Below are 25,936 nucleotides of genomic sequence, written 5' to 3' on the forward strand. Positions count from 1 at the left end.
TGGAGGGTGGGCGGAGTTGGGGGAGAGCTCAGAACCTGTCCCTGGGGATGCTGAGGAGGGGGGTGGCTAGTAGCCAGGGTGGGATCCTCGCTGGGTGACAGCTGGTAGCTGCATGGTTCCTCCTCTTGGTGGGCCAGGTACCTCGGAGGAAGGAAGTAGGACACAGAAGGCCTGGAGGCTGCAAACTGGGGTGGGACTCAGGCTCCTCCGGTTTCTGCAGAGCACAGGCCGGGCAGACCCTGGCTGAGGCCTCATCCCTGCTGTTCCCTTTCTTTCCCGTCATGGCTCGCCTTTTCCAGGAGGGTTGTCCTGCTGGAGCCTTGCCAGCTTCCTTCCTTCCAGGCACCTGAACAGCTTTTTGGGGGTCTGCTCCCTTCAGTCTCTCGGGTTTCTGCTCAGAACCGCGTGCTCCGGGCAGGGCTCTCTGGGCCTGAGTGCAGGGCTGGGTGCCCTCCACAGTCATTCCCTGCTGGCCCCGACATGGGAACCTCCCAGGGAGCAGTGCCACCCTGGACAGTGACCTGGCCTCTCTCTACAGGAAGCATAGAGGGGACCGGTGAGATTCCTGAGGCAAAGGGAAGCGAGGGCCAAGGTGACGGCTCAGGAGGGGCCCTGGGAAAGCCGGGGAAGCTGTGGATTGCTAGGGGGAGGTGGGGCCGTGGGGCTAACTTCACTGGACAGCAGGGTGCTGCGGGTGGCTGGTGAGCAGGAGGAGACAGTGAAGGCCCGGTGTGCAAGGATGTGAGGTGTGAAGACTGGCATGGTGCCAGGGGCTGGGAAGCCACCACACCCAACTTCCCAGACCTCAGCCCTGCAGTTCTCAAGGGGATGTGGAAGGACACACAGCAGACTTCAAGCCCGGCGGGTGCAGCCGGCTGTCCCCTTCCCTCCCTTACACTTGCTCTGCGCTGTATTCTGAGGCAGCTTCTGAGTGGGTCTGGACTCTTCTTCTGGAGACGCCTATGTGAGACGTGGGGAGAGGCTGGGGCAGCAGAGGAAGAGAATGGGCTGCCGGTGGAGGGGAGGCGCTTGGGCTGCAGAAGACAGGTAGGCACTGACCTCCAGCCCAATGGAGACCTGGATGCATTTTACCTGCAGTTTCACGCAGTCCCACAGGCCGGGGCCAGGCACCCACCCCGCAGCACCAGTCACACACACTCGGAAGTAGCCCAGCTGTGAACAGACCTTTCCTGCTCAGAGCTGGGGTCACAACCCCAGACAGCTGCACAAGCGGGGCCCCTCCAAAAACCAGCAGGAGCATTCCTGGCACAGCCCTTACAGCTGACGCCATCCCTCCCCCCACCTCCCTGATGAGGTATTTGAACTTCTGACGCCCTCTACGTGCAGGACAAGCCTGGTGATGTCACCGACTGATGTCACCGGCTGCAAAGGAACAGGAGTATGCTTCGGTTTTCCCCCCGAGTGCCCAGGTGTGCAGTCCATCCCCCACTGCTGCTGGAGTGTGGTGGGGCTGGTGGGCAGGTAGGGAACTCCTGAGGTTCTGATGTCACTCAGGCTCAGGCCACAGGTGGAAGCCCTGAAGGGCATGCTCCTGCTGCTGCCTTCTTCTCCCCTCTCACACCAACAAATGGCCCCAAGGAGGTGGCAGGCCTAATGCTGTCCACGTAGCTCTGTCCGGCGGCAGGCTCTCTGACCTCTGGCTCCTGCTGGGCTCAGACGTCAGGAGGCACCGACAAATCGTGAAGAGGGACCTGGGAGCATTTCTTCTCCCTATTCCTCCACTGCCAGGTTGCACTGGGTGGCCACATCCTCTACTAAATGCCTGGCTTCTGTCAAGCCCTGTCTCCAGGGCAACGGCCACACCCTCCCCTTGTCCCTTCATCCCTCAAGACGTCACTGCTCACTGCTCTCTGCCCTCCCCCACCTTTATAGACAGACTCTCTATTATCAGATGTCCTTGTTCAGGTGCACCGGGGTCCCAGCTGGTGCCACTGGCTGGAGGCTGCTTGTTCTACCATGGCTCTCCTTGGATTTATTCCATGCCTTTGACAGGCATTCAGTGGGCATCTACCGGGTACACCAGGCCTGTGTAGGTACCACTACAGGGAAGAGTAAGACTTGGGTCCTGACCCACAATAGCCTGAGCCACAGTGGGGAAGGAGGTGGGAGGGACCGTCAGGGGCCTGTGATCCCAGGGCCCCAGGTGTCCTTCTCAATATCCCAATGCATGTCCCAGGAGGGGAAAACGGTACCTGTGTCAGTGTTGTGGAGTGGTTCACTGCATCATAAGTCAGTGTCCACATTATTTTTATTGGTACTCCAGTGCTACCATTTCTCATTCTTTATCAGGATGGTCAAGAAAACCATCTACGGCAGGATAGATTGTCCTCCCTTCATTCTTGCCATACTCTGGTTTGGCACGTGGGACGAGAAAGTCATGTAGCTGGGTACACACACACCAGCATGCAAAACATTATTTCTGTAGGAACAAATGTATGTGCATAGACACACAAATAGTCTACAGGTATCCACACCAGCTTACAACTGTGCCCCCTCTGGGGTTGTATTAATAGACAGCAGCAAAGAGGAGATTTAACTTTATCCAGAAGGTCTGAGTTTTATTTTTTTTTCAGGAGTCATTGTTTGTTTTGTAAATCAGTACAAGTTCCTGGATTGGTTTTGTAACTTAATCTTATTGAAGTATAACTGATTTACAATGTTGTTTTAGTTTCTAGTGAAACTATTAATATCAGGGCTTCCCTGATGGCTCAGTTGGTAAAGAATCCGCCTGCAATGCAGGAGACCCCGGCTCGATTCCTGGGTTGGGAAGATCCGCTGGAGAAGGGATAGGCTACCCACTCCAGTATTCTTGGGTTTCTCTTGTGGCTCAGCTGGTAAAGAATCTTCCCGCGATGCGGGAGACCTGGGTTCAGTCCCTGGATTGGAAGGATCCCCTGGAGAATGGAAAGGCTACCCACTCCAGTATTCTGGCCTGGAGAGTTCCATGGACTATATAGTCCATGGGGTGGCAAAGAGTCGGACACAACTGAGCAACTTTCACTTCACTTTCTTTAGTTTCTGGTGAAACTACTAATACAAGGTGACTCAGATGTATATAACTGATTCAGGGGTGTGTGTGTGTGTGTACACGCGCACACACGCGCGCTCAGTCGTGTCCAACTTTTTGCAACCCCAGGGACTGTAACCCACCAGGCATCTCTGTCCATGGGATTCTCCAGGCAAGAATATTGGAGTGGGTTGCCATTTCCTCCTCCAGAGGATCTTCCTGACCCAGGGATCAAACTCGCGTCTCATGTCTCCTGCATTGGTAGTGTGTTCCACTAGGGCCTCCGGGGAAGCCTAATATAGATATTGTTTTCCATGTTCTTTTCCATTATGGTTTATTATAGGATATTGAATTTATTTATTTTTATTTATTTATTTATTCTATGGCTGTGCTGGGTCTTCGTTGCTGCGGGGGCTTTTCTGTCGTTGCGGCGAGCACTGGCTACTCTTCATGGTGTTGCTCGGGCGTGTCTTTGCCGTGTCTTCTCTTACTGTGGAGCACAGACTCTAGGTGTGTGAGCCTCAGTAGTTGTGGTTCTTGGGCTCTTGAGGACAGGTTGGATAGTTGTAGCGCACAGGCTTAGTTGCTCTACTGCATAGGGGATCTTCCTGGACCAGGGATTGAATCTGTGCTTCCTGCATTGACAGGTGGATTCTTTTTCATTGAGCCACCAGGGAAGCCCTGTTGTTTATTTTAGATATAGTAGTTTGTATCTGAGCCTGGTAGGCTGCAGTCCATGGGGTCACGAAGAGTCGGACACTTACTGAGTGACTTCACTTTCACTTTTCACTTTCATGCATTGGAGAAGGAAATGGCAACCCATTCCAGTGTTCTTGCCTGGAGAATCCCAGGGACAGGGGAGCCTGATGGGCTGCTGTCTGTGGGGTCACACAGAGTCGGACACAACTGAAGCAACTTAGCAGCAGCAGCAGCAGGTTATATCTGCTAATCCCAAACTCCCAATTTATCTCTTCCCCACCCTTTTTCCTCTTTGGTAACGGTAAGTTTGTTTTCCATGTCTGTGAGTCTATTTCTGTTTACGTTTCATAAGTTAATGTATGTCATATTTTAAATCCCACATTTAAGTGATATCATATGAAATTAGTCTTTCTCTTTCTGAGTTACAGTACTTAGTATGATAATCTCTAGATCCATCCATGTTGCTGCAAATGGCATTATTTCATTCTTTTTGATGGTTGAGTGGTAGTCCATTGTATATATGTATCACATCTTCTTTATCCACTCATCTGTCAATGAACATTTAGGTTGTATCCATGTCTTGACTACTGTAAATAGTGCTGCTATGAAAACAGGAGTGCATATATCTTTTCAAATTATAGTTTTGTTCAGATACATGCCCAGGAGTGGGATTTGCTCTTCCTATGTTAATCCTATCTTTAGTTTTATGAGGAACATTCTTACTATTTCCTATAGTGGCTACAGCAGTTTATATTCCCACCAACAGTGTAGGAGGATTCCCTTTCTCCACACCCTCTGCAGCCTTTGTTATTTGTAGACTTTTTAACGATGGTCATTCTGACTAGTGTGAGGTGGTACCTCACTGTAGTGGTGATTTGAATTTCTCTAATAATCAGTGATGTTGAGGATCTTTTCATATGCCTGTTGGCCACCTGTATGTCTTTTTTGGAGAAATGTTTATTTAGGTCTTCTGCCCACTTTTTTTTGTTTGTTTGTTTTGCAGTTTCAGTACCAATAAGGTTTTATTCATTGTATATTCCCAAGGAAAAGAAAGGGAAGGGAAAAGGGTCAGCAAATATGTTACAAAATGATAGCAAATGGGAAGGGAAGTACCTGGCACAGCAAAACCAGCCGTCAAATCAACACTGCCCAGATGGGGTCGCCAAGGTCCAGGGGGCTATGTCTCCTGCAGTTCAGGAATGAGAAGGGATGAGGGAAAGAACAGATGGGTACATGCTTTTCTACCCTCCCTCCCTATAAATTCAAGATTTCATACAAAGCTTTGGTTTCTAGCAGTAAACATGGAGTTACATTCGCCCATCTGCTATTAAACAATGTTGTGGCTACTTTGACGTAAGTTTCTTGCACCCGCATAATCGTTCCTGAGTGACTTGGATATATATTCATCTTTCCTTTCGTGGTCTCCCAGCCCATCTTCTACATAGAAAGCCCTCTTTATTGCTCCTCTCTACCCTTGGATTATAAATTAAAGTTGGTCTTAATCCATCCAAATATAGCAGTCCTAGCATGAATCAAATCAAGGAATGGACATGACTCAAGATTGGGAACAAGGGATGGAGAGATCTTAGCTTCTTCAGGATTTTTGCACAAATCATTTAATTGCAGATACCCCACAAATTTAACATATAGTTATATGGTCTATTTTGGGAGGCACAAAGGTGGAAAGAGGAGGGGGTAGAAATTTAGTTTTTAGGACAGATCTTGTTTGAAATAGGAAATAAAGGAAGGGGAACACAAAAGAAAGTGCGATTCAAGATGATCCTGCTTCAAGAAATGGGGCCCCCAAGCTTATGTTTCTTTTTGCCTGGTGCAGAACATTTTGTCAAAGATGCTTTGGCTATTTTTCTCAATATAAAAAGAAGTTTGTAAACAATAAAACCCCAAAAGAATATGGAGAAGACCGACACATTATATTTACACAAACTAGGCCACCTAGAAGTCACCAAATCAGCTACTTGTGAAGTCCTACAAAGCCCAGACAGATATAATAACTAGAGGGGGCAGCAGTTGGGGGAGGTAGGGATCAGACACGCATCACCCAATGCGTTCTATTGCATTTGCCCCATGACAACACAGTGAGGTAGGTCTGCAGTGATCTCACAGCATGTAAATGAACCCCGCCTCCACTTTCTCCTTTAGCTGCTGCCAAGTCGCTTCAGTCGTGTCCGACCCTGTGTGATCCCATAGATGGCAGCCCACCAGGCTCCCCCGTCCCTGGGACTCTCCAGGCTTCCTTCTCCAATGCATGAAAGTGAAAAGTGAAAGTGAAGTTGTTCAGTCATGTCCTACTCTTAGCGACCCCATGGACTGCAGCCTACCAGGCTCCTCCATCCATGGGATTTTCCAGGCAACAGTACTGGGGTGGGGTGCCATTGCCTTTTCCGTCTCCTTTAGCTGCCATGATACTAATCACTGCTTCAGCAGGGCAGGACCCTGGCTCTGGGAACCAAAAGAAGCCATTGCTGATGGTCCCTCTGGAAGCCAAGGAGGAAAACCCCAGAATCGTTTAAGATCTTGTCCTTGCTTCACATATCCATCCTTGGGCAGCTCAAGATGGGTACAGAGGCATTGTTCTTAAAAACCTCTCCTTACCAACTTCCATTTCTTATAAAAACACACACTTACACCCTGTTGTGCAGGGTCGGCCTAGCCCAGTCAGGTGAAGGATGGATCTGGTATATAAAGCGAGTCTTGTGCCCTGGGATTATTGATCTGGAACGGGAATCCTTTATCACACATATAGATGACCTTTGCCTAATCTTGGCTTCCCCTCCCTGCACTTCTTACCTGACCCAGCCTCTCCTAACCTCTCTGCACCATGTTTTCCTGTTCAGACCAATTTCCAATCTTTCAGTAGGAAGGAGACCCAAGTCATAGGGCAACCCAGTTAAAACCTAGTCTTTCATGAAACGCTGAAGATGGAGGGGTTTCAAGAAGACACTATAGCAGAAGAGCCACCTCTAATTGGCAAAAATAAGGTAGTTCAATAGGCTGTTGCTGCTGCTGCTAAGTCGCTTCAGTTGTGTCTGACGCTGTGCGACCCCATAGACAGCAGCTCCCTGGATTCCCCGTCCCTGGGATTCTCCAGGCAAGAACACTGGAGTGGGTTGCCATTTCCTTCTCCAATGCATGAAAGTGAAAAGTGAAAGTGAAGTCGCTCAGTCGTGTCCGACTCTTATCGACCCCATGGACTGCAGCCCACCAGGCTCCTCCATCCATTGGATTTTCCAGGCAAGAGTACTCCAAATAGTTGTTCTCTCTGGTGGTGCAGTAACAAAAAGCATTCCTGCCATGCAGACCTGGAGCTGCTGCCTACTTATCCCTGAGATTACTCATGAACCTGAGAACACAGTGCAGGAATGAGGGCCTTAGATTAAAATACACAAAATACAAAACCAGAATATTTATATTACAGGGAAAAAAAATTAAAATGCACAAGATACGTCATTCGCACACAGCCAGTGCAGTTGACATTCTGGAGAAAGCGGGACCCAAGGTACAGTCAGCAAAGGCAGCAAATAAATAATATTGTGTTGGCCCAGGTTGGGGTGAGAATGAGCTTAGAAGCGGCAGGTCTGCAGCTGTTCCCTCGATCACCCCTTTTGCCTGTCATCACAACCCACTCCTTGAGACATTTCTCAGCATTCTGTCCCAAGAGGGGATTATGAGGAGAGAAAATGAGGAAAACCCTGCCACCCCGCTGAGATGTTTCCTCCCACGGAATGTAGTGGCTTGTGGGTTGGGTCCATCAATCTGTTCTCTTCTTAATCTTTACGCTCTGATATGGGAAATATTATTCCACATTCTTCTTTAAGAGTCAGACAACTTCCCTACCCAGGCCACTTTCAAAAGCTGGAGATTCTGGGGTTGGAGACTCAGATAAAGCATGCAGGGAGGGTTAACCCCCAAAGCCCTCATGTGCATTTGGATAGGGCTGATTGGAGTTTCTTTGCCTCACCCCTTCTTCCCACCAAGAGGGAAGAAGAGGTGATTCTGTGGACTCTAGCCTCAGATATATGGCAGTGCCAGCTGCTCCCTACCCACCCTGTCCCCACTTTCTCCACTCTGCCGATTGATGCCTGCTCCTCAAAATTTTCTGATCACAAAAGGATAGCCCCCACCCACTGTGACTTGATTCTGGGCCTTAGGGAGCATGACAGAGCTATGGATCTCTTCTTCCTCCTCCGGAAAGTAGGCTGGCTTTCCCTGGGAGCTGGGAGCTTGCTGGGCCTTCAGTGGGCACGAGGCTACCACGTGGCTGATGCTCTGGCAGAAGTGGCACTTCTTGGGCTGGGGTGGCAGTTTGCATTCCTTGGCGTGATGGTCTAGACCTGCACAGTTGTAGCGCCTGTCTCCCTTGATGTGTGTTTCTGCATATTCTTCCCTTTGGGCCGCCTTTCACTCCCAATACAGAACACCCCACCAGGGCCGGTGACTCGGATAGATTCCAGGCCCTTGGTGGACTTCTTAAAGGTGAACTCCACGGCCTCACCCCACTTCAGGCTCCGGAAGCCCTCCATGTACAGCTTACTCTGGTGCACAAAGACATCCACCGGGGGGTCGAGTGCGACCCCTGTGCGAGCGGTCATGGACAGGAAGCCAAACCCCATGTGCTCGTTGAACCACTTACAGATGCCAGCAGCTGCAGCTCCTCAGCTGCGCTGCCCTCGTCCTCCGGCATCTTCTCCGGCGCTTTGGTGCAGCCACCTGCAAATTGCTGGTTTGACACAGAGCCCGTGGTAGTCAGCTGAGCCGGCGATCCCGGGCCCCTTCTCCGGTGGCTGCTGGCCCCAGAGAAGTCTAGAGGCAAAGGGGTGGCCCGGGGAAGAGGCAGCTACATCTTCCCCAGCTCTGCCCACTTTTTGATTGGTTTATTTGGTTTATATTTTGGTTGTTGTTGAGCTGTTTGTATATTTTGGAAATAAGCCCTTATCAGCTGCATTGTTTGCAAATATTTTCTTTCAGTCCATAGGTTGTTTTTGTTTTGTTTATGGTTACCTTTGCTGTGTAAAAGCTTATTAATTTGATTATGCCTCATTTGTTCATTTTTGCTTTTATTTCTGTTGCCTTGGGAGACTGACTATAAGGTCTGGGTTTTTAATGAAAAATGTATTTGTGTATTTCTTGAGTAAATAAAATACAATAATTTAAAAGAAAATATAATGAGGAAATATCTTATTCAGAATGCTGCTGCTGCTGCTAAGTCGCTTCAGTCGTGTCCGACTCTGTGTGACCCCATAGACGGCAGCCCACCAGGCTCCACCGTCCCTGGGATTCTCCAGGCAAGAACACTGGTGTGGGTTGCCATTTCCTTCTCCAGTGCATGAAAGTGAAAAGTGAAATAGGACCCCTGTAATATTGAAAGTATATAGAATGCTCAGAAATTGTGAAAAAAGCTAAACACATAAAAAACTAGAACTACATATGGTTGGTCCAGTAACTCTTATCTAATCAGGTCTGTTTAGTCACTGTTTACTGAGCTGATGGTCTGGATAGAGGAAGGTGGACTCAACCTTCTATCCCAGGAGGGACTGGCCTCTGAGAGCCAGGAGAGGGACTCACCCAATCAGCGGAACAGGGGGAGGTTTCCAGGAGTGACCCTAAGCAGTAAGGCAAGTAAGGCAAGTGGCAGGTGGTGGTGGGGATGGGAAAGGGGAGAAGTGGTCCTGGCAGAGAGAGAAGCATGAGATAATCCTTTTGGTAGAGGGACCCAAAGCTTCCCCCACTTTCCTGTCCTGGAGGAAGGGGCCCAGTCCCTGGCCTTCGTGAGCCACCACCCTTGCAAGGGAGGGCCCGTGTCACACTTCACCACTCACTGGCTGACCAGGGCACTCACTCTGATCTTAGGTGATGGACATGGTCCTCAAGGCCTCCATTGCAGCGGGGAAATCCTTGGAAAGCCGGGGTCATGGAAAAGAAGGCTACACGCCTTGGCCATCTTGTTTCTCCAGGGACCCTGTCATTACACTGGTGATAAACCTGCTGTTTTTCCCAATTAGCAGCCTTAATACCTCATGAAAGCCATTAACAGGCTGGTGCAGTGGCTACACATCTTTTGATGTAATTAGCAATGTTGTTAGCCTAATCCATAATCGATACTCGGGTAATTGCTTCCTTGGGTTTGTATTTAGTCCTTGGGGTCTTGGCATCACGAGGATCATCCGTCTCCAGATGTGATAATGAGTGTGTGTCAGTCACTGACAGCCCTGCTTACCCAGGACCCCTCAAGGGACAGCTCAGAAAGCAGACACTGATGGTCAGGCTTTGTCCCCAGCGTCCAGGAGCCTTCGGAGGATGTGGTTGCAGCGAAACCTGGGTCCATCAAGGGCTTGGGTTCCTGCTCTGGGAGTAGAGGTCAAAGGGTGGTCCCAGGGAAAGCTCAGACTCTCCCCCTCTGTATACTGCCACTCTTCCAGAAGATTCTAGGGATAATACTGAGGATGGTCCCCCAACTAAAGGTGATGAGACATCATGTCCTTCATATTCTTCCTCCTCATGCTCCCTCAGCTCTTCCCCTCCAAGCCCAGCACACTGTGGCCTGCCTTCCCAGCTTGCTGGGAAGTCTGGGGCTGAGCCCAGTGCAATTTCCTCTCTCTCTGAGGCTGGCGACAGTGATGGCAGCTCAAGGTCAGGCCAGAGCGGCAGGAGAGGAGCCTGTCAAAGGCAGTCCTTATGAATGGGTTCTCATCCGACTGTAATTGGAATTAATATTGAGACTCCGCTTCCAGGAACTTCCCCAGCAGACAAATCTGGGCTGCAGAGGTCTGGGCTGGAATGCTCCGAGAGCCAGCCATAAATCTCTCCCCAACATGACGATGCACAAGCTAATTGCTCTGGAAGTACACAGCATGTCATTCTGTGTCCTCCCAGGCTCGATCCCCTTGCTGGGAACAGGGCCAGGGAGAGGTGGACGGGAGCTGGCAAAGTCACGGTGAAGGAAAACATTTTAATTCATTTAATTATGAGTCTCAGAAAACCAAGCTCTGTTTCTTCTTGAGCTAGTCAAAGGAAATGAGATATGACACTTCCCACCCCCACCTTCCCCTTGGATAAGCTGGAAGTGTTGGATGTGGGCAGCATCAGGCTGAGTGCATCCAGGAGCAGGTCCTATAGGGGGCAGTGGTCCAGCCCGAGCAGGCCTGTGCCCCCCAGCCCCTGATCAGCACCCTCCCCCTTCCTCTCACTCTCTCACACACACATAATCAGCATTATCTCTTTCCCTTCGCAATGGACAAAGTTTCATGTTGGATCTACACTTTCTAAGTATGTGCTTGATAAATGGCAAGATGGTAACAGATATGAAACTTCAAATAATAATCATAAACTTTGAAATAATAATCAATAAACTTTTAAATGATAACCATAAGCCTTTCACCAGAGTATCTGTACCTATCTGTCCCTCTATCTATCCATGACAGTGATGTATGTTAGTGTATCCACAACATGCCCCACTTAAGTACTGGGCACTGTTCCTTATTGAGGATGCAGGCAGGGCTTGGGTTCCATTCTAAGGGCAGGACATTAGGGTTTAGAGCAAGAGTTGCCCTGGTTGATGCTTTTAGAAGAGTCAGTCTGAGGGACCCTGGATGCTAGCCTGAAGAGGTAAGACATTCTCCTGGAGGAGATAGGAAGCTGGAAGGGGCTTTTCAATAGGGAACTGGCAGATTGTTCTTGCTTGTCTTTGGCCCCTTGGTCTGCCCAAGTGCTAAGCCTGGCAGGCCTCACACCTGGCAGCCTGGGGAACTTGTCCCTCCTTAAGGAGCTTGTGTACTTGCGCAAGCTCGGGGTGCTGCCAACAGCAGAGCTCCACTCCTCCCACTGAGAGGCCTGGGACAAGGTGTCCTTGCCGAGTTCTTTGTTTCCTTCTCTACAAAACAGTATACTGAATTTACACCATCTGACGCTGATGTACACTTTAAAACACTTAAATGGTAAATTTTAGGTTATGTCTATTTTATGACAAAAATTTTATAACAATTTAATATCCAATTCATGATAAAAGTCTCAGAAAAATTAACAACAAAGGGGAAATAGCTCAACTTGATAAAGTGTTTTTATTAATATCAAAAACCTACAGTTGACATTATACTTTTTTAGCTACTATCCTTAACTTACTAGGCATTTATTCACATTTTTTAATACTAGAACTATTCCTACCTGCAAAGAGAGCCCTCATCCAGACTCACAGTCAGTACAGGCTGCCTTAAGTGCTCAAAGTAATTCACTAATTAATCGTAGCAATAATCTTGTATATAGTTTCCATTGTTCTTATTGATTTCTTTTGTCTTTATCTCTCTGGGACTTTTGCATTAACAAATCAATTGGATAACATTCTTCATTTTATAGATATTGTTTATTAATAATTAAAATAGTTGTTTATCATTAATTTCACTAACAAGTGCCTTTTGAAATTAATAATTGCCTTCCCAAGGGTTTAATAGAAAAAATTACCCTCTTAGGGTGAGAGAAGACTTATAAAATTTAAAATATATTTTATTCTGTAAAAATCAAAATTTAAATTTTGATTTCAATTTGATTAAAATAGTTATTTATCATTAATTTCACTAACAAGTGCTTTTTGAAATTAATAATTGCCTTCCCAAGGGTTTAATAGAAAAAAAGTACCCTCTTAGGATGAGAGAAGACTTATAAAATTTAAAATATATTTTATTCTGTAAAAATCAAAATTTAAATTTAAATCAGTCTTTTAGGCTGAAAGACTAAATGCTTTTCCCCCCAGCTCAGGAAAAAGATAAGAATGACCACTCTTGCCACAATATTGTACTGATAGGTCTAGATGGTGCAATAAGACAAGAAAATAAAATAAAAGTCATTCAGCCTGGGAAGGAAGAAGTAATGTTGTCTCTGTTTGCAGGTGACATGATTGTTTACATAGAAAATTCAAAAAAACATGCAAAAACCCCACCAAACCCTCTGAGAACCCTTGTTAAGTAAGTTCAACAAAGTCACATGATAAAAGATGAACAAAATCAATGTATTTTTATATATTAGTCTGAACACAGGAATACTGAAATTAAATTTAAAATAGACCTATAATACAATTTAGCAGTCCCACTTTTGGGTATATCTGAAGGGAATGAAATCAGTATCTTGAAGAGATATCTCCACTCCCATGTTCATGGCAGCACTACTCACAATAGCCAAGATAAGGAAATGACTTGAGTGTTGTAAATAGATAAAGAAAATGTTATATATAATTATCCATAAAAAAGAAGGAAATCCTCCCTTTGCAACATCATGGATTAATCTGGACATTATGCTAAGTGAAATAAGCCATATAAAGAAAAATACTGTATGATCTCATCAATATGAGGAATTTTTTAAAAACTCAGAGAAGAAAAGAGGAAAAGAGTGGTTTCCAAGGTCTTGGGTGGGGGTTGGAGGAGGAAGTGGATAGATGTTGGTCAAAGGGTGAAAGCTTTCAGTTATAAGATGAATAAATTATATTATAACTTTCAGTTATAAGATGAATAATGCACAACATGGTGACTATGGTTAATAATACTATATTGTATACTTTAAATTTGCTGTGAGTAGATTTTTAAGCTTTCTGACCATGTACAAAAAAGGTAACTGTGTGAAGTGATAGATGTGTTAACTCGATTGTGGTAATTATTTCATAATGTCTATATATATCAAATAATAATATTGCATACTTTAAATAATCTTCCTTAGTAGTTCAGATGGCAAAGAATCTGCCTGCAATGTGGGAGATCTGGGTTAGACCCCCAGGTCAGGAAGATCCCCTGGAGAAGGAACTGACAAACCACTCCAGTATTCTTGCCTGGAGAATCCCATGGACAGACCATGGAGTTGCAAACAGTCAGACATGATTAAGTGACTAACACTTTCATTTTTCATACTTTAAATACAATTTTGTCAATTATGCCTCAATAAAACTGGAAAAACACAATACTATTTATAATCACTGAAACAAAACATGTAGAGTATTTGAATGCCGAGAACTACTAAACACTGATGAAAGAAATCAAAGATCTAAATAAAGGGAGATACATACTGTGTTTGTATACTGGGAGACTGAACATGGTAGAGATACCTATCAATTCTTCCCAAATTGAGATTATTCTAAAACTTACATGGGAGGTCAAAGGAACTAGAATACCCAAAATCGTTTTGAAAAAGAAAAATAGAATAGGAGGAATTAGTCCACATGATTTTAAGACATTATACAGCTACAGTAATCAAGACTGTGGTACTGGTAGAGGTTAGTTACATAGATGAATGGAACAGAATATGGAACTCAGGAGAAAACCCACAGAATAAAGCCTGCCTGATGAACAAAGCTGGTGGAGGTGATAGAATTCCAGTTGAGCTATTCCAAATCCTGAAAGATGATGCTGTGAAAGTGCTGCACTCAATATGCCAGCAAATTTGGAAAACTCAGCAGTGACCACAGGACTGGAAAAGGTCAGTTTTCATTCCAATCCCAAAGAAAGGCAATGCCAAAGAATGCTCAAACTACCACACAATTGCACTCATCTCACATGCTAGTAAAGTAATGCTCAAAATTCTCCAAGCCAGGCTTCAGCAATATGTGAACCGTGAACTTCCAGATGTTCAAGCTGGTTTTAGAAAAGGCAGAGGAACCAGAGATCAAATTGCCAACATCCGCTGGATCATGGAAAAAGCAAGAGAGTTCCAGAAAAACATCTATTTCTGCTTTATTGACTATGCCAAAGCCTTTGACTGTGTGGATCACAATTAACTCTGGAAAATTCTGAAAGAGATGGGAATACCAGGCCACCTGATCTGCCTCTTGAGAAATTTGTATGCAGGTCAGGAAGCAACAGTTAGAACTGGACATGGAACAACAGACTGGTTCCAAATAGGAAAAGGAGTATGTCAAGGCTGTATATTGTCACCCTGTTTATTTAACTTATATGCAGAGTACATCATGAGAAATGCTGGACTGGAAGAAACATAAGCTGAAATCAAGATTGCCGGGAGAAATATCAATAACCTCAGATATGCAGATGACACCACCCTTATGGCAGAAAGTGAAGAGGAACTCAAAAGCCTCTTGATGAAGGTAAAGTGGAGAGTGAAAAAGTTGGCTTAAAGCTCAACATTCAGAAAACGAAGATCATGGCATCCGGTCCCATCACTTCATGGGAAATAGATGGGGAAACAGTGGAAACAGTGTCAGACTTTAGTTTTCTGGGTTCCAAAATCACTGCAGATGGTGACTGCAGCCATGAAATTAAAAGACGCTTGCTCCTTGGAAGGAAAGTTATGACCAACCTAGATAGCATATTCAAAAGCAGAGACGTTACTTTGCCAACAAAGGTCCGTCTAGTCAAGGCTATGGTTTTTCCTGTGGTCATGTATGGATGTGAGAGTTGGACTGTGAAGAAGGCTGAGTGCCAAAGAATTGATGCTTTTCAACTGTGGTGTTGGAGAAGACTCTTGAGAGTCCCTTGGACTGCAAGGAGATCCAACCAGTCCATTCTGAAGGAGATCAGCCCTGGGATTTCTCTGGAAGGAATGATGCTAAAGCTGAAACTGCAGTACTTTGGCCACCTCATGCGAAGAGTTGACTCATTGGAAAAGACTCTGATGCTGGGAGGGATTGGGAGCAAGAGGAGAAGGGGACGACAGAGGACGAGATGGCTGGATGGCATCACTGACTCGATGGACTTGAGTCTGAGTGAACTCCGGGAGTTGGTGATGGACAGGGAGGCCTGGCATGCTTCGATTCATGGGATCGCAAAGAGTTGGACACGACTGAGCGACTGATCTGATCTGATCTTTGGCAAGGTGCAAAAGTGACTCAGTAGAGGAAAGATAGCTTGTTCAACAAATAGTGTTGCAGAAATCAGATAGTCATTGGGGTAAAAAAAGAGTTGAACTTCAATCTAAACCTCATATCTGATTTTTTAAAATTAACTTACTAAGGATGATAGACTTAAATGTAAAAGTTAAAACTATAAAGCTTTTGGAAAAAAATAAGAGAAAAAATTCGGGACCTAGTATTAGGCAAAGTGTTCTTCGACTTGACACTAAAAGCTCAATCCATTTAAAAAAATCAATAAATTGGGCTTCTTCAGAATTAAAAACTTTTGCTGTGCAGAATATTCTATTAAGAGGATGAAAGACAAGCTATAGACAATATGTTTGGAAAATATATTTGTAGCACACATATCTGATAAAAATATAAAATATACAAAGAACTCTCAGAAGGCAATAAAGAAAAAAAAAAACCCAATTAGAAAATGGGCAAAGGACATGAAGAGACATCTCACCAAAGATGGCGAATAAGCACATGAAAAGATATTCAACATCACTGACCATCAGAGGAATGTGAATTAAAACCACTACACATCTATCAGAATGTCTAAAATAAAAATAGTGACAGCACCAAATGCTGGTGAGGATGCGGAGAAACTAGATCCATTGGATACATTGCTCATGAGAACATAAAATGGTAAAGCCACTCTGGGAAACAGTTTGGCAGTTCTTTAAGAACAAAACAAAACAGAACAAGCAGCAGCAATAACAACAACAACAAAATCCCTAAGTATGCAACTACACTGTGACCCAGCAACTGCATTCTTAGGCATTTATATACGAGAAATGAAAACTTAGGTTTACACAAAAATCTGTACAAGAAGATACATAACAGCTTTTTTGGTAGTAGCTGAAAATTGCAAACACCCTAGAAAACAGTCTTTCATTGAGTGATTGGTTAAACAAACTATGGCAAATCCACACCATGGAATTTTACACAGCATTAACAAGGAACAAATTATTGGTCCATGCATCAACCTGAATGAAACTCCAGAGGATTATGCCAAGTGAAAAAAACCAAAGCCAAGGATACATACTTCATGACTCCATTTGCATAACATTCTTGAAATGATTGATGTTTCCCAGGGGTTAAGGATGGGGCAGGGTTAAGGGGCAGGGAGCTCCTTTCCTTGGGGGAGCTGAGGCGGGGGGACATGTATAACAATAAAATGGCAACATGAAGATCCTTGTGGTGATGGAAATACTGTGTCTCTCCACTGTATCTATGGTTATCCTGATTGTGACATTGTAGTATAGTTTTACAAGATGTTATCATTGGAGGAAATTGGGTAAAAAGTACATTATAAATGTACTAATAAACCTCTGTATTATTTATTAGAATTTCATATGAATCTGTTTTTAAAAATTAAAAGTTTCATTAAAAAGTACTAAGAAAGTTGCCTAGATTTAACAAAATCAAGCTAAGCTGTGAATTTAATGACATAAAGCATTAAAACAAAGTTATCTTTGATTACCTGACTTTTAAACTTCATCCAAGTGATCTGTATACATTGTCGATATAAAACATTTAAGCCTATTACAAGGCTTATAAAGAAAAATGGCAGTCCTTTGCCCTAACGCTCTCCACCCCTAGAAGGATCTCATTTAGGCTTTATAGATCTTCCATCTGGTATATACTTTCAGATTCTAAGAAAAATGCTTACATTGCTATTTCTTGATTTTTCCATTTAGATGTCAACTAAGTGATGAACCTGCTTTCAAGGAAACTAAGAGTTTGGTTCTGCTTACATCCCCTCCTCTCTCCACCCCCTGCCCTCAACTTCCAGTGGCATTATCTCATGACAGCTTCTTTTTAAAAAAATAATATGTATTTATTTATTTGGCTGTGTCAGATCTTAGTTGCAGTGAGCAGGGTCTTCAGTTGTGGCACATGGGATCCAGTTTCCTGACCAGGGATCGAACCCAGGCCCCCTGCATTGGGAGCACGGAGTCTTAGCTACTGGATCACCAGGGAAGTCCCTCTTATGATATCGTTTTAAATTAATTTTACTTTTTAATATATGATTAAGTAAATATCTTTTATAGCCAAGTCAGATCCTTTTCTATTCGTTCACCCAGGCATGCACGCCTAGTATGAGCCAGGCACTGTTCTAGGTACTGAGGACCCAGCACAGAACAAAACAAATGAAATGCTTTGCATTGAGGCTCAAGGAGCTGGATAAGAAACAAATATGTGATTATTTTTCTAGTCTTAAGCACTACAGAGGATTAGAGAATGGGGTGCAAAATGCTCTTGAGCAATAACCACAAAATATTATATAGTAGATGAACTGCCAAGAATTGACTATATTAATAAGAAAAGGAACATGTCAATACAGCAAATGCTTGAGTGTCTACTGTTATTCCTAGTGCTGTGTTAGACTATGAGTATTCAGAATGAGTACTAGTCCTCCCCTACAAAAGCCCACAATATAGAAGTATTGTCAAAAGTTCATTTGGGTTTTTCCATCACAACTTACAGAAAAACCTGAACAATATTTTTGGCCAACCCAATAATTCTGTGTCAGGTATTTCACTGAATGTTGAGTAACTGTCAATCATATTGTAACTTTCATGCTTAGGTCAAAAAGTAGTACCAGCAGCAGCATCACCTTTTGGTGATAATTTGACATTCATGATTTTTTTTCTATTAACTTTCATTTTTTGATTTTTCTATAATCATGCAATGTCTCTTTTTTATTAAAGATAGTTGATTTACAATGCTGTGTTAATTTCTGCTGTATAGCAAGGTAATTCAGTTATATATATATATATATATATGTATACGTTCTTTTTCATACTCTTTTCATTATGGTTTATCACAGGATACTGAATACAGTTCTCTGTGCTATACAGTAGGGCCTTCTTGTCTGTCTATCCTATATGTGATAGTTTGCATTTGCTAACTCCAGATTTCCAATCCATTCTTCCTCCTCCCCCATCCTCCTCTCCCTTTGCAACCACAAGGCTGTTCTCTAGGTCTGTGAGTCTATTTCCTAAGTTTATTTGTGCCCTATTTTAGATTGCATGTTTAAGTGATATCATATGATATTTGTCTTTCTTTATCTGACTTACTTCACAGTAAACAATCTCTAAGTCCATTCATGTTGCTGCAAATGGCATTATTTTGTTCTTTTTTGTGGCTGATTAGTATTCCACTGTGTATATATATCACATCTTCTGTATCTATTCACTTATCTATGGACACTTGGACTGTTGCCATGTTTTGGTCATTGCAAATAGTGCTGCTATGAACATAGGGATGCATGTATCTTTTCAAATTATAGTTTTGCCTGAATATATGCCCAGGAGTGCGATTCTTGGATCCTTTGGCAACTCCATTTTTAGTTTTCTGAGGAGCCTCCATACTGTTTTCCCTAATGGCTGCACTGCCTTTTCTTGTTAGGATTTTTAGTAGAGCTTTGATTAAAATGCTTCTTTGGTATTATAGCAGAGATATGTGATTTTCCAATTTATTATACATTCTTGTTTTCCTAAAATATCAAGAATAACGGGGAAAACCTTGTCTTTAAAATTTAAAAAAAAGAGGACAGTTTTGTTTTAAAGGTGACAAGTTGCAGGAATAAGGAAGGAGAACAACAATTCTAATATAAAGACATATAGGAAGCATGTCAAGTTTTTTTTTTTTTTTTAAGGCAATGGCGAAAGCTAAGTCTCATATATATATAAAGCTGGCCCTGTTGCATACCTTAGGGATACTTCTTGAAGCCAGTTGACCTATTTATGTATTTCATGTAACTGTGTCTCCACTTCCCCAGAAGCACTGATCTCTTGTTTCAGAGAAACAGAGGCCTCAGAAGTCAAGCAGAAGTTTGCAACTGGCAGAGCTATAGGATTCCAACATTGTAGCAAATCCAACGTTTGAAGCTTAGATTACCTTTCTTTTTAAAAGAATGAAATTTACTTATTATAATTGAAGGATAATTGCTCTACAGCATTGTGTTGTTTCTGCCTTACATCACCATGAATCAGCCCTGGGTATACCTGCATACCGTCTCTCCTGAACCTCCCTCCCACCTCCTTCCCCATCCCATCCGTCTAGATTGTTAGAGAGCCCTGGTTTGAGTTCCCTGCATCATACAGCAAATTCCCATTGGCTGTCTATTTTACATATGATGGTATATACGTTTCCAGGGATGTATGGAGAGAGTAACATGAATTAGCTTTGTTTGTAGGGGAAACAGTGGGAACAGTGGCTGACTTTATTTTGGGAGGCTCCGAAATCACTGCAGATGATGACTACAACCATGAAATTAAAAGACGCTTACTCCTTGGAAGGAAAGTTATGACCAACCGAGACAGCATATTAAAAAGCAGAGACATTGCTTTGTCAACAAAGGTCCGTCTAGTCAAGGCTGTGGTTTTTCCAGTGGTCATGTATGGATGTGAAAGTTGGACTATAAAGAAAGCTGAGCACCGAAGAATTGATGCTTTTGAAATGTGGTGTTGGAGAAGACTCTTGAAAGTCCCTTGGCCTGCAAGGAGATCCAACCAGTCCATCCTAAAGGAGATCAGTTCTGGGTGTTCATTGGAAAGACTGATGTTGAAGCTGAAACTCCAATACTTTGGCCACCTGATGCGAAGAGCTGACTCATTTGAAAAGACCCTGATGCTGGGGAAGATTGAGGGCAGGAGGAGAAGGGGACGACAGAGGATGAGATGGTTAGATGGCATCACTGACTCAATGGACATGGGTTTGGGCGGACTCTGGGAGTTGGTGATAGACAGGGAGGCCTGGCGTGCTGTGGTTCATGGGGTCACAAATAGTCAGACATGACTGAGCAACTGAACTGAACTGTAGCAGCCTGAGATATGTGAACGATAACATTATCTTTCTGGGCCCAGGGCAAAGCAATAGGTGAACAAAAAAATGATAAAAACCTTTATGGTGTAAGAATTAGGAAAAGAATGGTCAGAGATGGAAAGAGGAATGGGAAGAAATATTATTGGGCCAGCGTCTTGTGGGGAAGCAGCCAACCTCCATGTCAGTTACTTCTGTTCCTAGTCAATTGGATTTGAAGGTCTTCAGCATTTGCATGCTTTCTTTTTTTTTAATGTCACGAGCTTGTGTGTTAGAGATGTAATAATGTCTATGTATTGGAATACATCATGGTTTGATCTAAAAATTTATCTAACTTCTACTGTTAAAAAAAAAAAAAGGAAAACCCAAACCCAATGCTCAAGTATTTGGACTTTTTAAAAGTTATTTTGATCAAGTATCGAAGACACGAAGTTCACCTTGTAATGGCCAGAAGAATTTAGGAAACAGGACTACTGAGAATTGCCAACTCTCAGATCTGTGCAGCATGTGTGTGTGTGTGTGTGTGTGTGTGTGAGAAACGGTGTATAAAATGGTATAGGTGCTAAAAAGGGAACAGTGTTTGCACTCAGCCTTTAAACAAACATAGAATACAGAACACAGTACTTAAAAATTGAAGTAGAATTTAATATCTACTTAGTTATTTCCTCTCAGTTCAGTTCAGTCGCTCAGTTGTGTCCGACTCTTTCCTTTAGGTAATATGAAAAACTGAGATGCAGAAGTAAATTGATACCAGGGATGAAATAAGAATAGATAAAAATGCTGACGACTCTGGGTGTTATTCTTCCCAGCAGCTTTCAAACCCTCCCTGGATCTCTCAGCAGAGCCTTACCGACTACTAGCTGAGGACAGCTCCAGGGAGGGCTCCAGTCTTCTCAGAGCGGACGGAGGAGACACTAGGGGCCTGACAAGGGAGATCTTGTTTCCTAAATTCTTCTGGCCATTACAAGGTGAACTTCGTGTCTTCGATACTTGGTCAAAATAACTTTTAAAAAGTCCAAATACTTGAGCATTGGGTTTGGTTTTTCCTTTTTTTTTTTTTAACAGTAGAAGTTAGATCACCTGACAAGGGCGATCACGGATCTGAGCCCTGTGGGTTTCTGGAGGAAGAGCTTATCCAGGCAGGAGGAACGTAAAGCCCCAATGCCCTGGGTGGGAGTAAGCTTGGTGTGTCCCCAGGCTGATGAGACAGAGCGATGGAAAAGAGGAGGGAACCAGAGGAGATGACATCAGAGCCCGGGCAGCGGCGGCAGGGGGTCGGGGGGAGCTAACAGTCCCCCTTTCCACCCGGGGCCCCCCACCGTGTTGGAAGTCAGGCTCGCTTCTCACTTACTGATGCCCTGCCTGCCCTTGGTGCTAAGATTCGGCCTTTTCCACTCTGTGAAGTTAGGTACCGCTCATCCTCCAAGTTTCCATCTTTCAAAATTCTGTGACAGCCTGCATCTGCTGTCCTGTCTTCTCCCCACAGAGCTCCGTCACCTCTTCCTGCCGCTCATCTCCCAGGGATAGAAACTCCACACCCGAGGGAGGGGCGGGGGGCCCACCTGGAGGGCTGAGGCAGTCAGCAGAGATGTCACCAGGGAAATGGAGCTCAGCTGAACGGGAGCGAGTGAGGAGGAGGAGGAGAGGGTGCTGCGTTCCCAACAGCTGGGCTGTGTGGTCCTTGTCACGCTCGGCTTCCCCAGCTCAGGCTATTTTGGGTCAGGCAGCAGGCACCTGCCGTGGTAGCACCGTGGGTGGTGAGTGGCAGGCTCGCCTACCTCCTCCAGCTGCCTGGGAACAGGGCCAGGCTGGTCCCAGCTCAGGCTGGGTGAGGGGTCAACACCCCTGGAGGAGAGCCTGGAGGAGCCCTTGGAGCAGGGAAATCAGATTCCTGTCAACATCAGCTTCTGTGGTGCTCAGTTTAGGGAGGGGACAGGTGTCTAAGCAGATACCTGCCAGGCCGGCCAGGCGAAGGATGCACCCCATGACGCAGGCCATAGGCACTGTCTCTGGGTGGGCTGGGGTCTGGGGACAGTCTTCACTACCAGTCAGCAGTTGAATAGGGCAAGAGCATAGGAGTTTGTTAAGCTGAGCAGTTCTGGGCAAAGAGCAAAAGGCAAGGAAGGAGGCTTAGGGAGTCCTTGTGGGGGCAGGAACCTCTCCTGGGGATGCTCTGGCTTTGTCATAGGGCCAGGAGTTGGGGGGCTCCCAACAGGGCTGGCATAGTGGAAGCAGCTGCTTCCCACAGCTCTGAGCAACCCTTACAGCTACCTGGGAGGTGACATTCCCTCATCTGAGGGGGCAGGATGTGTCTCCTGGCCAGTTTCACCTTCTTATTACCCTCACAACTGAGGGTGTGCGTGTTTAGTCGCTTCAGTCATGTCCGACTCTTTGCAACCCTATGAACTCTAGCCTGCCAGGCTCCTCTGTCCATGGGATTTTCTGGAGTGGGGTGCTGAGCGGGCCACTGGAGTGCTGGAATACTGGAGTGGGGTGCTGGGCGGGTCCTCCTCCAGGGGATCTTCCCCATCCAGGGATCGAACCCAGGTCTCCTGCATCGCAGGCAGAGTTTTAGTGCTGAGCCATGGGGGAAGCCCAACAACTGAGTGAAGCACCATCAAAGTCAACCTTTTGAAAAGTCACAGCTCCCCACTTCTTAGGTGCAGGAGCAAAAGGGAAAGATAGAAAGAATCCTGATTACCCACTGCGGTCCCCAGTCCCATGGCAGAAACTTGGGGTCTGAGTGCAGAGGCCATGTGCTGCAGCAGCAGGCGGGGTGCGGCTGCACTGGTCAGAGGGTTCACCCTGGCCGTTGACTCCGGGACAGAATGTGTTGTCGTCCTTCAGAGCAGGGATGTATCTGCCGGTAGCAGGGCTTCCCTGGAACCCGGCAGAGGAAAGGCCTCTTGACCTGCAGCTCAGTCACCCACACGTTTGCTCAGCAGGGCCATCAGGGAATCGCTCTGAACCGCCCTGACTCTTAGGGAGGCTTGGTGTGAGTTAAGAAGAGGAGGCAGCCTTGAGTCAGGGTGGGTGGTGGGCTGGGTGGGCTCCTGGCTCTCATCTCCAGGCCGGCGAACACCCTGACTCCGGGTGTGGCTCCCATAGCTGCATGCAGCACCTCTGCACTGTGGGCCCCACATAGTTCCCGAGCAGGCTGGCTCCCAGATTTCTGACCTCTGCAGGGCCCAGTCTTGGCTGGTATCTTTGCTCCCAGGAGCAGGACAGGGGGCCTTTCTCCTTCTCTCAGGGGAGCTGCAGCTGTGGGTAAGCAGTCCCAGCCCCTGGCAGTGGGGTGCTCAGGTTCCCTGCTGGACTCAGGGCAGGCTGGTCTGAGAAAAGGAGGTGGCAAGCGTCTTAGACTCTGTGTGGTCTCTGCTCTCAGTGGCTGTGGCCTTCCCACCTGGGTCCCAGCCAGCCGAGTGGCCCAGTGTGCTCTTCACACACTCACCAGCGTCATCCCACTCCCACTGATTAATTGCATAATTAGCTCGAAGCTACATGTTGCCACTCAGGGTGAATCTGGTCTAAAAATATTTTCTTATGAAAAATACAACAGAACCTAAAATAGCCCCTCTGCGGTTGCCCAGGGACACCTCCTGCTGGGGCCACCCCAAGCTGTGACTCAGGTTTTTGAGAGTGTGGAATCCTCAGGCAACAGGCATGCTGGGCACTGTTTCCCACCCCAGGGCAGGTGAGCTAGAGCTGTCCAACCTGTCTGGGCACTGCCAGGGCCCACAGACCCCCCAGCTCCCCAGAGCTAGCCAGAAGTCCATCAGGACTTCCAGGAGGCTCCATTTGTGTTGAGGCAGAGTCCAAACATGAGCTTGGAAAAGAATTTCCAGACCCAGAGCATATCAGAGGGAATGAGTTTATTAAGAGCAAAGAGCAGAGCTAATGTGGGCACTGCAAGCACAGCTGGCTGACCTCCTGAGAGACCAGGGGGAATCGACACTTTTCATGGGTTAGTGGTCAACTTTTATGGCCTCAGGACAAAGAAAATTCCTGCTGGAAGTTTGGCATTAGGTGATTGGTTAGGGCAGTCTAGAGTGACTAGCAGGATGGGCATTTTTGCCTAATTTGGGGTTAGGAAGCCCAGGGGAGCTTTTGGCAATGGTTGCAAAGGGGCTCAGACATCTTTGGAGGTGACCCTGATTCAAGCCCATCATACAAGATCTCACAGACTCAACAGGTTACAGAGAGGACTTGCAGAGAGAGCCTGATTCCAGGGAAGCCATGATGGTCCCATGAGGAGTTACAGGCCACACGATATGGGGTCCTGTGAAAAGCCCTCATCACCCTGTCTGAGCCATCAGAGGAGTCTCACAAAGGACCAAAGCTGAACTGGTGTGACTTCGAAGGCTAGAGACACCAGAGAGCGTGGGCCTCAGGACAGGCATGAGGAACGGCTGCAGCAGTTCCCCGGGAAGAGGTCACTGCCAACCTGTGCAGAGGACTGAGCAGGGCTGGAGAGAGGGTGGGCCTAGGATGGAAGGACGGGGCTCAGGGCTAGACCCCCTAAACCGAACTTGCCAGGTGCCTGGCCCTGTGCCTGCACAGGACTTGGACAGTTGGCTGCATGTTCAGTGGTCAGTGGGGACAGGCAAGAGCTAGGACACTGCCTCTGATTGTGCTCCAAGCTTCATGAGCAAAACCATACCCCTACTCTGATACAGATGTCTCCCTGGGTGTATTGACCAAGGGGGATGATCAGGAACTTAAGCCATTGCCTCCTACTGCTACAGTCTGTCCAGGCCGTGCCTGCACTCCATCTGATCCCTGGGTAGGTGGCCAGCACTCCTTGCCTCCACTCCCTCCTCTGGCCAACTGAAGCAGCTAAGCACACATCTGGGGCCTTCTCTCTGGTCCCAGGCCCCTCTGGACCATACAGGGAGATAAAAGGCTCAGCAGTGTGCACTGCCTTCTCCCGAGCCAGGCGGTGGGTACTCTGGGGGTTCCTGCATGAACAGAATAAGGGGATGCTCCCTGCACCCCACCAGCCTTGAATCTCTCAAGGGTGATAGGGTAAGCTGGGAGCAGAGGATGGCCTGTATGAGTCATATTCACTGGACTTGACCCTGGGTGCTGCCCTTGGCCAGCAGGGGACCTTGGGCGGGTCCTTTATAGCCACTGAGCCTTGGCTTCTTCATCTGTGAAAAGAATGAACAGTCCCATTGCTCAGGGTATGTGTAGATTAAATGGCAGTGTATGTAAACCCTTGGAATTTGATAGATGTTTTTAAAAATAGATGGTGACTGTGTAGTTATTACCTGAGTTAGTCAGCTCTCCAGTGATACAGCTGGAGACGTGGCCATCTCTACCGCCGTGTATCACAAAATCCAGCACCCCTGGAGGGTTTGTTAAATATAGATGACTGGGCCAATAGCACTTGAAGGGGCGGACTGTGATCAGGTAATGATATGTACTCTAAACTTTAAAATAAAATAACAAAACAGGGTTACAGCTCATGAGCTTATAAAGGAAATAAAATGGATTCATAACACAGACTTGATTTATGTAAAAGGAAAATAGGAAAA

The 25,936-nt window shown here is 45.9% G+C and overlaps 1 pseudogene; it reads right to left on the reverse strand.

Annotated features, from left to right (window-relative positions):
- Positions 1-7,834: 7,834 nt before the first annotated feature.
- The window catches only part of LOC113885220, a 101,376-nt pseudogene continuing 83,274 nt past the window's right edge, over positions 7,835-25,936 (reverse strand).

The sequence above is a fragment of the Bos indicus x Bos taurus genome, chromosome 28, assembly GCF_003369695.1.
Source record: "Bos indicus x Bos taurus breed Angus x Brahman F1 hybrid chromosome 28, Bos_hybrid_MaternalHap_v2.0, whole genome shotgun sequence".
Taxonomy (NCBI): Eukaryota; Metazoa; Chordata; class Mammalia; order Artiodactyla; family Bovidae; genus Bos; species Bos indicus x Bos taurus.